The 15,753-nt window shown below is 41.3% G+C and overlaps 1 non-coding gene across 1 annotated transcript; it reads left to right on the top strand.

The window, feature by feature from the left end:
* Nucleotides 1-15,427: 15,427 nt before the first annotated feature.
* On the top strand, nucleotides 15,428-15,546 carry LOC145399067 (5S ribosomal RNA). The gene has a single exon (XR_013897223.1). It is a non-coding gene; the product is annotated as a 5S ribosomal RNA (ribosomal RNA).
* The last annotated feature ends 207 nt before the right edge of the window (nucleotides 15,547-15,753 follow it).

The following is a 15,753-nucleotide window of genomic DNA, read 5'->3' as shown; positions in this document are numbered from 1 at the left end:
TGTTTGTAGGCAGGATATCATTAGAGTGGCTCATGATTCCAGTTTGGCAGGACACCTTGGAGTGAGGAAGACTGTGGCACGCATTTTGAAACACTTCTACTGGCCAGGTATCTTCAGGGATGTTTCCTGGTATTGTAAGTCTTGTCACACCTGTCAAGTTGTGGGGAAGTGTAATCAGACAGAAAAGGTTGCACCTCTAGTTCCCATTCCTCCTTTTGAGGCGCCTTTCACCCGTGTGTTGGTGGATATTGTGGGCCCTCTTCCTAAGACTTCCTCTGGATTTTCTTATGTGTTGACCCTGATTGATATGGCTACTCGTTATCCTGAAGCCATTCCACTTAGAAATATCTCAGCAAAGAACGTGGTTAAGGAAATGCTAGGGTTCTTCACAAAGTTTGGTCTGCCCAAGGAGGTACAGTCAGACCGGGGAAGTAATTTCATGTCAAATGTTTTCAAGCAGTCTCTGAAAGAGTTGGGCATCACCCAGATCACGTCTTCAGCTTACCATCCCCAGACCCAAGGAGCGTTGAAGAGATATCATCAAACACTCAAATCGATGCTCAAGAAATACTGTTTGGAACATCAGAAAGACTGGGATAAAAGTCTTCCATTCGTTGTGTTTGCTGCAAGAGAATCTCCAAATGAATCACTGGGCTTCTCACCTTTTGAACTACTGTTTGGCCATGAAGTAAGAGGACCCCTTAAGCTACTCAAGGAATGCTGGCTGTCGGAGGAAGATGACGTCAACCTGCTGGAGTATGTGATGAAGTTCAAAGAACGGCTGTCCACTGCTTTACAACTGGCACAAGAGAATTTAGGAGCTGCTCAGAAGATGAAGACTTGGTATGATAAGAAGTCCAGGTTATGCCACTTTCAGCCAGATCAGGTTTTGATTCTGCTACCAGTTCATGGGCAACCTCTTCAAGCCAGGTTTAGTGGTCCTTATTTCGTGGAGAAGAAACTCAGTGATGTCAACTATGTCATCGCCACACGAGATCGTAGAAAGAACAAGCAACTATGTCACATCAACATGCTAAAGTTATATCACAGGCGGGACGAAAATAATCCAGTCTGCACTGTAGCTGTTCCACCCGAGTCTGCAAGTGAAGCTCTCCCATGCAGTATGAGCCTGAGTGATAGTTTGGGGAAGAATCCTGATATCATGAATGATCTCTAGACTAAGCTTTCTCATCTACCTCCCGAGGAAAGGCAGGAGTTTTCGGCATTACTGCAGGAGTTCCCGCAAGTGTTCCGTGCCACTCCAGGAAGAACCACTGTGTTGATGCATGATGTCGATGTTGGAGATGCAAAGCCAATTAAATTGCCTCCTTACCAAGTGAACCCAGTGAAGTTCCTCTCATCCAGAAGGAGCTTGGCTACCTGTTGGACCACAAGATGATTGAGCCCTGTCAGAGCGAGTGGAGTTCTCCTGTCACTCTAGTCCCTAAGCCAGGCGGGTCACAGCGGCTTTGCATCGACTACAGACGTGTTAATCAGATAACCAAAACAGACACTCACCCTTTCCCTCGTGTGGAAGATTGCATAGACAGGATCTGAAAGGCTAGGTACATAAGTAAGTTTGATTTGTTAAAGGGATACTGGCAAGTACCTATGACTGAACGTGCTAGGGAGATCTCATGTTTAGTAACACTAGGGAAGAAAATGTTATTGCAGATTGCTTATCTAGACTTTAGACAGATTGTTTTAGAGTAATAAGAAATTTCCTTTGTAAATTTCTATTTCTTTGTGGGGAGGTGTTACATAGCCTATGATTTCATGATCCTTTGTGTAATTTTAACGCACAGTATGCTGCATGTTTGATCACGAGCGTGTTCTGCCTCAGTGCCCCCCTTCTACCGTTATAGTAGAGTAAGTCGTCCTTTCTGTTGTTCAGAGCGGGATTGTCAACTCTTTGTCCCCATGGCTTCATTTGCGCGTCCTTCTTACAAGTTGTATCAAGCTCTGCCGGCCCCTATATAATGAGCTCAGTCTCTGCATCATTGCCACTTAGATCTGCTCCTCATTTTGTTCACATCTCTGTCCTCCCCTGTATAGTTATTATTGTGAGTTTCTCAGGAAGTCTCCAACCATCTAGCAGCTGTGTGAAATTTGAGTATAACTGTTATTGCATTTTGTTCTTGTACTGTATAGCATAAGGTGTTGATTTGTAGGCCTAGTGAGTTTTTTTTTGTAATTTATGTAGGATTCATTTTGTCAGCCAGTTTTAATACTATTTTGTATCTGTAATAATTTATCTTGCATTAACTGAGCATTACCCAGTGTATTTTCATTTTATCAGGGCTGACTTATGTAAATTTCCTCTTGCTAATTTCATGTTAATAGAGGCTATTGCAGTTAACCATATATTTAACCTGTTTTTTGCCATTACATTATCTTTATGAGTCCTGAATGTTTTGTTGTTAGTTTGAGCATTAAACTTTAACTTGTAATTTTACCTAACTCTTTTGTTTTGAACTTGGAACTTTACGGGACAGTAGTGACTCTTAGTATTCTCACTTAAAGTGTACATTATCTTTCTCTGTTCCGTAACAATATATATATATATATATATATATATATATATATATATATATATATATATATATATATATATATATATACATTCAGGTAAGCCCTTAATTCACACGAACTTTTTTCACACGATTTCGGTTATCCACGAATTTTTCGTACAATAATTAAAACAAAATTATAGTATTCAAATAAATAATTTTAATATACAAGAGAAATAAATAAAATATAAAAATGCCTACCTGCTGCCCGTGTGCATACATATGTGTGTGTGTGTGTGTGTGTGTGTGTGTGGGAGGTCGGTCTACCACGCACCACAGGCAGTTTGAATCTGACGGTCGAACGATGCATGACTGGCCAATTGTTATTTGTGGCTTATTTTTCTGCCTTCCAGTGATTGCTTGCCTTGTCTGCCAACATGGGGCCTAAGCATAGTGCTAGTGATGCATGTGGTAACACACCAAAACGGACTAGTAAAGTGGTGTTGCTGACAGAGAAAGTTAAAGTGTTGGACAAACTTCAGGGAGGAATGTCGGCGACAATTCTCCGTCAGGACGATTCCCCGTCATTTATTTACATACCAGTTTATTTAGCAAGTACTACTGCGGCCAGGAGTTGTTAGCCAGCCTCGTCCAGCCAACCCGTGTATGTGGCAGTGTCGCATTCACGAGCACAGAAGTTGCCTTCGATGCAATTCTGTCGAAAAATATCCATTCATCTTTCGGCTTGTACTAATGGATAAAGCAATAGTAATACTTACTCTGAAGGTCTGACTCTGATAACAGGAATATATCACAATGATTATTTAATAACTTCTTTCTCGTATAGAGCCAAGCAAGTGGCAAATATGTATATTTGGCTCCACTCCACGACTTCCTGTAGGTTTGGACCAGCGAACACAGAGTGAACAAGTTCGAAGCATTCAGTTGTTACCAGGAGAGAGAGAGAGAGAGAGAGAGAGAGAGAGAGAGTGGTGGGTGCCTGTGAATTTCAGAGGAATGAGGTGAAAAAATGAGTTGCTCAGCACAGTTAAACAGGGATTTTTTCTTTCGTTTCAGTTGGCTTTCTATGTCTAAATGACTAAATGAAGGTAAATTATGAAATATAATAACTGGATGACGAAGTGGTAAAAGGGTCTATATAATGGTTGTTTGGCCCAAGGTGTGCAATGGTAAGCCTAATTCCAGGCAATGGTCGCTGTTAAAAGTTGGATATTTTAAGTCCCATTTTTTTTTAAATATCTTCATGTATGTTTACAGTACGAGTATGCCCCTATGGACCTATTTTCACCCCATGATGACTTTTATCAATGGATGTTTTCACCACTCGGAACCAAATCCCCCATAGACCTATTTTTTTTTTTTTTTTTAGACGCCTACCATTCTACGTAAACCTATTTTCCCATGTACTAATTTTCCCCACTGATATATTTTCTTCCCCTGGACCAACTTTTCCGTCGACCTTGAATCTCTCCATGGATGCAGGTTTCCTACATGGACGTATACCCACGGACATATTTCTCACAATGAACCTATTTTCCCCATAAACCTGTTTTCCGACGTATTTACATCACCCACTGATGCGTGCATTTCAAACACAGACTCTAAACCAACAGACGTATTGCACAATGGACCTGTTGTAACCCACTGGATATATATACCTACTTCAGCATGATTCCAGACTAATATCTCCCGTGGACCGATTTTCCGCACACTGATTTATTCCCAACTCTGACGTATTCACTCAAATGACCTAATCCCAGAGGCCTGTTTTCCCACAATCTGTCCATCCACCTACACACCCACCCGACAACGCACATACCCACAACATTACTTAGTATAGTATATCTCATTATTAGGACGACATAAACCCGTCTTTTGCCTTGTCCTACATGTAGCCCCACCATCCACCCCACATAATGCACGAATCCCACTCCACCCCACTTAACCAACCCAACAACCCCTTCTTTCCCTCTTGCCCACCCACTCGACCTAATCCGCCTGTGAAACCACTACTAACTAATCCACCCACCCAGTCACCACCCTACGAACTCGCATACCATGCTCCACAAGTCGGATGACTCGCAATTCAACACACACACACACACACACACATACACACACAGGCGGGCTGGATTTCCTTACACGAAAGATGAGTCTCACTGCTTAACTCAGTCTATCGGTAGAAAATAGTACTCTTTACGGTAGAAAATAGTACTCTTTACAGGGAGGTTACCAGGCCGATAAAGGAATAGACATGGACTTCATTCCGGTTACATACGGATGATTTTATGCGATACGAGTAAATAACGTGCTCGAGCTAAACAGGGAATTTTTCCTTTGGCTGGTGACGAAGGAGTTTACTTATCCCAGGATAACGTCTCGTCGGACAAAATGAAAGATGGGTTTTATTCTGGGTAACGCCAGCTGACTTTGTCAAATTATTAGCCAGGCCGCGTATTTTCTGTTAAATGCCTTTTGTTCGCTTTTTTTTTTTCCTCTCTGGTGGTTGGCACCTGGAGATTTTTGGCAAACTTATGAGTATTTTTCTCATTAACTGGATATCCCTTTCTGGACAGAGAGGTAAATTACTTTCTTAAGCACAACTTTTTGTTAAATCAACAGCATTTATCTCCTAATTCATTATTCCTCCGACAGCAATCCTTAAAAAGAAGACCCTTTATCACAAAGCAAGGCAAGTTCTTGTGACTGATGGAAGAAATATTCATATTCTGGCCTGTTTTGAAAGAAGCACAGGAATCCAGGGTTTCTCATCCCTTGCATTTCCCTGCGCCAGTCTGCCTCCACCTCATTTCCAAAATTCACAGGACCCACCATACTGTACACGCTCTCTCTCTCTCTCTCTCTCTCTCTCTCTCTCTCTTTGTAACAACTAAATGCTTCGAACTTGTTCACTCTTTGTGTTCGCTGATTCAGATCTACAGTACAGGAAGTCGTGGAGTGAAACCAAAGATACATATTTAGTCACTTGCTTGGTGTTGAATGAGAAAAAATAGTTACTAAATAATAAATGTGATATATGTGTTATCAGAGTCAAACCTTCAGAGTAAATATTATTATTGCTTTAGCCATTAGTACAAGCCCAAAGGTGAAGAGACATTTTTCGACAGATATGCAAGAAGGCAATTTCTGTGCTCGTGAATGCGACGCTGCCACATACACGGGTTGGTTGGACGAGGGTGGCTAAGAACTCATGGCCGCAATAGTACAGTACATTAGTTTTTTACTTATATGAGTTATAAAATCCCCCTGAAAATTAGTTATTAAAGTATTAATTAATCAATAATAAGTATATTAATAGAATGATGGGGAATTGTCCATGTTTTGACGGGGAATTGACTTGATGGTGAAATGTCTCAGAACCGTATGTTTGGGGTGAGTCAACTGTTTATACAATAAAGAAGGAGAACGTAGGCTACGGGAGACAGTGAGGGCTAGTACTCCAGTCTGCTAAAGTGTCTCCACCTATGCCTGTGAATTGTCTTGGAACCGCATGTTTGAGGTGAATGAGCCAACTGTTCATACAATAAAGAAGGCAGAATGTAGCATATGGGAGGCAGTGAGGGCTTGTGCACCAGGCTGCTGAAGTGTCTCCACCTACGCCTGTGCTAGTCAGGTTTCAGTGTTAAATTTCCTACATTTTTGTTGTTTTTCATACTTTACGGTAGTTTATAAGGTGTATGTAGTGCATAAACAGTATTATTCAGATGTAATATACTTAATAGACATGCGTAATTATGTGCATACAAGGGCAGAACATATACGCGAATTTACCACATACGCGAAGGGTCTGGGAACCTAACCCTCGCGTGAATTAAGGGCTTACCTGTATATATATATATATATATATATATATATATATATATCTATCTATATATATATATATATATATATATATATATATGTTGAATGGGGTGGGTTGGCTCCGGTACCTATTATAGACCATCTTCTTTTGGGCAGTCTAAGTAATATACAGTCGTCTCAAGCGCAGGTTGATGACGTCATGAGGATGACGTCACCCGGCCTTCCAGATAGAAAACGAAAAGTAAAGGGATAATTCAAGTGTGGCAAGTATACCCTGTTCACTCAGCTCTGTTGGCTAGAGCCAAGAAACGTTTGAATTAAGGCTGCTCATTGGTTTATGCAACACTGAGGAGCATGGTAATTCTACAGCTCTTCATACTTAACACAAATATTTATATTTGTAAACTGCTTGCAATATAAGCAGCCAGTTTAAATGTGGAATAATTTCCAAAGCTAAAGAGGTCAAAGTTGGCTTTAAAAATACCATTACCAAAGAAAATTAAAGTTGATTATAAAGTTTAATAAAACGATGAGTGACATTTGAAGTAAATGCAAGCATGTATTATAGCACAACATGCTGACATACATGTACACAGTGGTTGGATAATATTCAAACGTGACTCATCGTCTTATAAAACTTTATAATCTTTAATTTTCTTAGATAAAGGTAAACTTTTGAATCTAATTTTGACCTCTTCAGCTTCGGAAAATATTCCATATTTAAAATGGCATGTTTTCAAATGCCGCACGTCTGAACATCCTGCACGAGTGAGAAGAGACTGAAGGTAGACGCATCTACTCCCCACCGCTGCCCGGAGCCAACTGACAGCTCCGGGACCCCATGACGTCATTCACGGGATGCTCCAAATTTTGAACCAAGCGTGAGACGACTGTATATTACTTAGACTGTGCTTTTGGGGGACAGCATTAGAACAAGCGTGATTAAACCAAGGTTTTCTTGCATTAGTCAGAGGATATGAGAGGAATGTATGCTTCCATGCCCAACAGAATAGCCTCCGTGATGCACAAGGCACACTCACATGACTCCCGGCCATTCCAGGGAAAATCAAAGTAGTACTGCCTGAGGGCCTCCCAATCAACAGCTTCAAAGGCCCACAACTGACGTTTGGAGGGTCCACAGACTGTACTGGAGTGATAAGAGAGGTTAAGGTACTCCTAATAAGGTTGTGATCGAAGGAGCCCAAAGCAGAAGAAAGATTAACAGTGTAAGCAGGATTAGTTGTAAGCAAGAGGTCAAGTATGTTGGAACTCTCTCCAAGGTGGTCAGGGATGTGGATAGGATGCTGTACAAGCTGCAGTAGGTCATTAACCCCTAAAGTACTAATCTCATCGATCAGGCTTTTGCGCAATTTCTTAAAAGGACAAGCAACACCGATCGTGCAACATCCACAAAAAACTGGCGGCAGCTGGCTCCACCCCAACTGTAATGCAGATGGCTTCTAACCAATCAGAACTAAGTGTTGGACACACCGGAGGGGGGGCCCAGGCCCATACCCAGGTTGTGGGGGGTGTACCCCCCACCTCCTTCTCGCCACGTCCCTCTACCCCACTACCTTGTTGCTACCCTACCTCCCACCACTCTTACCACCACCACCACCACTCCCACACCCTCCCCATGCATCCCCCTCCCATATGGATCCCTCCATAGAGGTAGGATTAGGGTAGAGTCGGCGGGAGAAGGCTCCGGTGAAGCCAGAGAACTGTCAAACGGCCATATTGGTCAAGTCAAGAGGTCACGGCAACACCTACTTGATGAAGAAGATTGCTGTGCACTCCTACCTCTATGGCTGTGCCCATAGAGGTAACAGTCCTAATCCTACCTCCGTGGGCGTGGCCATGAGATTATTAAGCCTTTAATACCTCCAGCTGTGTGTCCACCTGGTATTCTTCAGGGAGAATGCCAGAAACAAAGTAGACTTCATTCTACCTCTGGTTTTAGTTGTAGTTCAGATGTGGGTGTGAGACGTTCTGTCCTAAGTTGTAACTCACCATCAAATAACCTAAGACTCCAAAAATGCCCACCACCTGTGCCGCATTTGGGCGTAAAGAAAGAGGAGATAAGAAATCTGACCCATCCATTACATTTCACCGGTGAGTATCTTTAGAGTGAATTATAATTTGTAAGTGTACATTATGCATATGACTGGAGTTAGTTAAGTCAAGCTGAATATTATATAGAATAATAGATATAAACTTTTTTCATAATGTGCTGATGTTTATTATTTTAAATCATCTGTCTTCCATCCTTCATTTTACCATCTGTTCTTAAATGCTTCCTTTTTATTCATTCATTAACTACTTTCTTTTCTCCTTCCATTCATAACCTACTTTCTTCCTCATTTTTTCTGTTTGCAACTACGAAAACCCTCGCGCCTGGTCAGCGGAACCAAGTCAGACAGCTGTCAAAGGGGTCGCCGCCATGTTGGTCGAGTCAGGTCTGTCGGCCTCACTCTGACCTACCCGTGGTTAATCCCTTATGCCGCCTCTACCTACTCCTACCTCTATGGATCCCTCCATGACCGGGGGAGGGTATTTCCCCCCTAATCTCCCTCCATGTTCCTGTACTCCACTGGGGCCCTTCCTTTGTGTCTTGTGGTGATCTCCTCCCATCCCTCCATCCCCATACTCCCCCTCCTGATATTACCACCTCCCACCACCACCCCGAACCCCCCACTCCAACCCCTACCCTCACCCCCACCCCCTAGCACGCAGTATCTTTACCTCCCCAGCCTCCAATATTGCGTATTTTTTACGCTTTATGGCGCGTGTTTTTGAAGCATTACCTGTAATTTATTCGTGTCTTTGCATGCAGATATGCTCACCACAATTATTTTAGCTGTCTTTATTCGAAACCCACTCGAAAAAGAAATTTTATTTTATGCCGAGGCATGCAAACATGTTGCAGCCTTCAAAAACAAAACGAAACGAAACGAAAACTAGCTAGATTTGACAGGTCGGAAGGGAGGGGAGGAGGGAGGGGAAAGGGGGGAGGGGAGATTAGGCGAGGGGAGGGAAGGGAAGGGAGGGAAGAGGATGGAAGGGAAGGGAAGGGGAGGGAGGGGACTGGAGGTATGGGGAGGGGAGAGGAGGGGAGGATAATTTTTACTATTTATCATATTTTTATTGGGAGGTTCATGACCATTTTCGCTAGCTAGATTTGACAGCTCGGTGGGGAGGGGAGGGGGGAGGGGAAGTTAGGTGAGGTGAGGGGAGAAAAGGAGGGGAAGGAAGGGAAGGGGAGGGAGGGGATTGGAGTGATGGGGAGGGGAGACCAGGGGAGGATAATTTTCACTATTTATCATATTTATTGGGGGAGGGGGTTGTCACCATTTTATTTTTTTCTAAGCGCTTTGCAGTGGTTTATAACATCAATAGACACTAAAAAAAAAAAATGATTTTGGTGATTTTTGTATGTATTATTGTGAAGAAAACAGGTGCGAGGCGTATTTTCTTTCTCGCCCGGGCCGTGATGGGTGACTATTATAAACTTTGACGGGCCATAGCTCGGTAACTGTTGGGTCTAGGAGGGTGGGGTTTGCATTTTCAGGTGTGTAAATTCAAGCTCTATAAATCGGGCATAAAGCTTTTGATCTTTGAGAAAGTCTATAAATTGGCCTGTTTTTGCATCCTCGGGGGCAGTCGAGGCTGGAGAATTGCGTACCTTAGGGGTTAAGGATAAAATAGATGTAGGCTTGTTCACCAGGTGGATCAGTGAAAAGAGGGGAAAGCCACAGGTGGTGGTGAACATTGAAATCTCCCAGAACAGATTTCTGAGAAAGGAAAAACGGATTGGATGTGTTCCATTGTAGAAGTAAGATTGTCGATGAATTTTTCATAGTACAATTAGGGAATAAGTAAACAGCACAGATTTATTTAGTTAGAGATTGACAGGCAAGCCGAAGCCAGAGAGTAGAGAATTCAGAAGAATGAAGTTCAGGAACATTAGAACACGATAAGTTGTTGCGTATATATATATATATATACACAACATCCATCTTTGGCTTTGAAATGAGTATAGAAAAAGTAGGAGGATACAGAAAAGGGTTTTCTGTCAGTTGCCTCAGGCAGCTAAGTCTAAGTTAAGAAGAGAAGGTGAGGTTTAGAGGAGGAGAGGTAGTGCTCAACAGAAGGAAAATTATAGGAAAGGCTGCGAATGTTGCTGAAATGAAGAAAAAGTGAGTCAGACAGTGGTTCCATGCAGCGCGTTGAGTCGTCACTGGGAGAGGGACGGGTGGTGGGGGGCATTTATAGTTCCCCCCCACCCCCCGCGGGACTCCGAGGCTTGGTTATTAGATGCCATAATTTTACTTTTAATATTGGAAAGGAACTGCAGTGTGTAATGTGCATGTAGTTTGGGGTTGGTAAAGAAACTTATACTGGAGAGCATGCTGGCCTACTCTCTGTGTTACTGAAACACTTACAAAGTGCAGCAAAGGGGGATGGTCAGAAACTGGTCCCGAGGGGTGACGAAACGGGAGCTCCAGCTCTCCCTGTCATCAACTTTCCATCCACCTTGGGAGTACTGACCTTTTCGACTGGAGCTATTCTCACTCTCTCTCTCTGTATGTATATATATATATATATATATATATATATATATATATATATATATATATATATATAGATATATATATACACACACACACACACACACACACACACAGAGCACTTATGATCTGCAGATGACATTGTCGTAGTCTCAGAAAAAGTAGACACTGCAAGAAATGTTAACTGACCTAAACAGGTAGTCTCAAAATGGGGTTAAACATAAACTGGAGTAAAACTACAGTAATGTAGCCATCAGAATGAGCGAAGAACTTCTTGAAGAAGTCAAAGAGCACAATTAATTGGCGCAAATATTATAGCTAATAAAAGACCATTATAGCAAAATAAAAAGATGAATTACAATTGGATAGGAAGCATTCTGTAAACACAGAGATATCATGGTGAGTACCTCGCCAGTATGTATGAAATGCAAAGAATGTAACAAATGTAGACACCTTGAAACTGACAGAATCGATGCAGAGTCAATTAATGCATTCTTGAAGAGCAATGGTAAGGTCAGTGTTGGGTGAGAGACCAGACTAAAGTCAAAGACATTATTGATGTTATCAAAGAACATAAATGGAGGTGGGGTGACATGTAGCGAGAATAAGGGATAACCGATGGAACAAGAGGCTGACTGACTTGATTCCAGGAGATTAAAATCTTAGCAGAAAATGGTCAAACAGGAGGTGGAGAGATGAGAGCTGTATGTCGAGTGCAATGTGAACCAGGGAATTGTCATGGTGAAGCATCCAGATTTTGTCTCGTCAAGGGCCGGGGCGTTGTCTTCTCACATCTTCACACAGTCGCCACAAAACGTCACAGTAGAAGTTGGAAATACAATTTTGCAACTGGGACAAATTCTTTGTGCACAATCCCTGTGATGTCAAAAAAAACCATCAGCATGCTCTTGACATTGCTTTTCACCTGTCTGGCCTCTTTTGGTCTTTGTGAGGCTGTCTGACCAAGAGATTGCTCACCAAGCACTTGTTCAGTCATTACCAGTGTCTCCATTGCATTTTTCTTGATTTGCACAAAATCTGATGGAAATTCGCTGTTCTTTCTTTATATCCAACTCTAAAATCGCCAGACAATAAGTGCACGACAGCAAAACAATTGAACATCACTTATCCCTACGTAAGCCTAGCTCCAAGCCGCGTGGCACATTGACTACTACTGCCGCCAAGAGGCACATCCAGCTACTACAACCCATTTAAGAGTTGCAATCCCAGTTTCAAAAATTATATATATATATATATATATATATATATATATATATATATATTTATATATATATATATATATATATATATATATATATTATATATATATATATATATATATATTATATATATATATATATATATATATATATATATATATATATATATATATATATATATCATTTCCTGTGGCACCCCACGGGATGCATAGGGCCTCAATGAACTCTCTCCACCAATATTTGTCTCTTGCCATCTCCTTCAGGTCCCACCAACACTCCTCTCCTGCTTCTTTTTTCATTGTCCTCAACCAGGTTTCCCTCGGCCTACCTCTACCTCTTCTTCCTCTAGCAATCCACTCTGGCACATCCTGTATTAAACAACCTTCTTTTCTGTATATGTGCCCCAGCCACTTCCAGCGAGACAGTCTCACATATTCATTAACTGGTTCCACTCTCGTAATATCCCTTACTCTTTCATTTGTAACTCTGTCTTGCCACTTTACCCCAAGAATCCTTCTCAGTATTTTATTCTCAAATCCTAATACTTTCTGATCTGTTGCAATTGTACTGTACCATGACTCATGCCCGTAAATTAAAATTGGTCTAACCATGGACTTGTAAATTTTCACTTTAGTATGTACCGAAAGCATATTATCATTCCAAACAGATTTCAACATTCCAACAGCTCGCCAAGCCTGTCTAATCCTCTCCTCAATTTCATTGTTTAATGATCCATTAGATGATACAATCGTTCCCAGATATTTAAAGTTTTCTACATTCTTCACCACATTATTCCCAATTACACAATCGATTTGGTTCTCCACGTTCATATTAATAATTTCAGTCTTTCCACAATTTATTACCAATCCCACTTTTTCTCCTTCCTCCACCAGACAATCAAGCACCCTCTGCATCTCGTAAATACTTCCGCAAATCAGTACAATATCATCAGCATAGTCCAAATCCATCAGCTTCTTATTTTCTGTCCAGTTAATTCCTGCACCTGTTCTCCTTACAACCTTTTTCATAACATAATCCATAACCAAAACAAACAACAATGGCGAAAGAACTCCTCCTTGAATCACTCCTGACCAAACTTGAAATGGATCACTCAAAGAACCACCCACCATTACCTTACAAAAAGTACCTTCATGCAGGCTTCTAATAATATTTACAAACTTTTCTGGTATACCATAGAATCTCATAATTTTCAACATAGCTCCACGTGAAACACTATCAAACGCCTTTTCAAAATCCACAAAACACATGTTAAGTGGCATTTTCATCTCATTAGCTTGTTGCATTAGATGTCTTACAATAAAAATCTGATCATTACAACCTCGACCCTTTCTAAATCCCGCTTGTTCTTCTCTTAAAATTTTATCAATTACTGGTTCTATTCTGTTCAACAAGATTTTGGAAAAGACTTTTGCAACTACAGGTGTCAAAGTTATCCCCCTCCAATTGCCACACACACTTAAATCTCCGTTTTTTGGTATTTTTATAATCACTCCATTTTTCCACTCTTCTGGAATTCCACCATTATCCCAAGCCTCATTAAAAAGTTTCAAAAGCGCATTCATCAACTCGTCATTTTCCACCTTAAGCATTTCAGGGAATATTCCATCCTCACCTGGAGCCTTAAAATTCTTTAACTCCTTTATAGATTTTGCTACCTCTTCCAAAGTTATATCCCCTGTTTCTATCTGCAAATCTCTCTCGGCTGGCAAAATGTCCTCTTCAGCTGGGATTGGTCTATTTAGAACAGATTCAAAGTGCTCTTTCCACCTTCCTTTTATATCCAAATCTTTAGTCATCAAATTACCATCTCTATCTCGTACAGGTATTTCCTTCCTTCTCCTTTCAGTCCCAGTTAACTCCTTTATGGCCTGATACGCTACTCTTGTGCTCTGACCGTCATTTTTACTTAATTTAATTTCTGTCTCTGTCGCCTTTTCATCATATAGTCTCCTCTTATCACGTCTAACGAGTCTTTTTACTTCAGAACGTAAACTCCAGTACTTTGCTCTAAGTACTTCAACTACCTGGCCATCAACATGTTGTTCTTCACTTCTTAACTTAGCCTCTTTCCTTTTCTGAATTACATTCCATGTTTCATCTGACATCCACTTTTTCCTTCTCGCTTTTCCCTTTTTCTTAATAGTAACCTTAGCACTCTCATGCAAAACCTCTTTTACCTCTCTCCACATTTGATTAATATCATTGTCTTCAGATTCCATCAAAGTCTGCAGGACTAAAAACCTGTTTCTACATTCGCACCGAAACTTTTCCCTCGTGCTCTCATCACTTCTCAGCTCATCAAAATCATAGTTATTACCTCCTGTACAATTACCATTAACGTTTCTCTTAAGTTTTATTTTAATCTTTGACACACACACACACACACACACACACACACACACACACACACATATATATATATATATATATATATATATATATATATATATATATATATATATATATTTAAGAGGAGCCTGTGGAGTCACATGGAGAGACAGGCTGACGAATGAGGATATAAAGGAGCGTTGTGGTGTTGATGTGGATGTGATAGGAAGCGTTATGAGGAACACACTGAGGTGGTTTGGCCATGTGGAGAGGATGGAGGGTGAAAGACTGACGAAGAGAGTGTATGTGAGTGAGGTGGAGGGGGAAAGAGGGAGGGGGAGGCCGAGGATGAGATGGAGAGATGGGGTGGAGAAGTATATGAGAGAGGCGGGTGTGAGTTGGGAGCAGGGGAGTGAAATGGCGGGGGACAGGGCGACTTGGAGGCGATTTGTTTGTGGCCACCCCAAACGGGATTGAGGCGTCTGGCAATATATATATATATATATAGATATATATATATATATATATATATATATATATATATATATATATATATATATATATTATGTGTCCGACTCTGGGCAAAGGCTTCAGGGCCTATATCTTGGGGGCAGTAGCCTATCCCAAGGCCCAGTAGTCCTCCTACACCTCCACATGTCACCACTTCGGCGCTAACACCCACCGTCCATATTGAATACATGCTAGGGCTGTCTCATACAGAACTGGTGTATTGGTATTAGCGGGGGTATTTTTACGACATGTCGGCGGGTCATCTGGTAGATCAGGAAAGTCTGCTTTTTATGAATATATATATATATATATATATATATATATATATATATATATATATGGGTTCCTAAATAGCCCACTTGGTAAGCTTCTGTTCTCACGCAGTTGCAAGCGCTGGTTCGAATCCTCGCAATATTAAATTTAAAAAGCCAACGGCCATACCACGTTGAGTACACCGCTTCCCGTCCGATCAGCGAAGTTAAGCAACGTTGGGTCTGGTTAGTACTTGGATGGGTGACCGCCTGGGAACACCAGATGCTGTTGGCATAACGTTCTCCCTACATGTTAAGTGGGGTTGGTGGAGGATTAGTGCCCCTCCCTGAAAAACAATTAACTCTAAGCCCTTGACCACCCCGTTTGGGATACATGGCGTCTGGCAATGAAATAAAAAAAATATATATATATACAAGTAAGAAAGAAAGAAGGAAGGGTTGGGTGTCCGCAGATTAATCCCTCCAAGAAAAAAGAAAAATG

This window comes from Coenobita brevimanus, chromosome 5 (genome assembly GCF_032717465.1).
Source record: "Coenobita brevimanus isolate Jiangsu-jjx chromosome 5, ASM3271746v2, whole genome shotgun sequence".
In the NCBI taxonomy this organism is placed as follows: Eukaryota; Metazoa; Arthropoda; class Malacostraca; order Decapoda; family Coenobitidae; genus Coenobita; species Coenobita brevimanus.
Note: the sequence above shows the minus strand (reverse complement) of the source record. Positions and strands in the feature narration are given on the sequence as shown.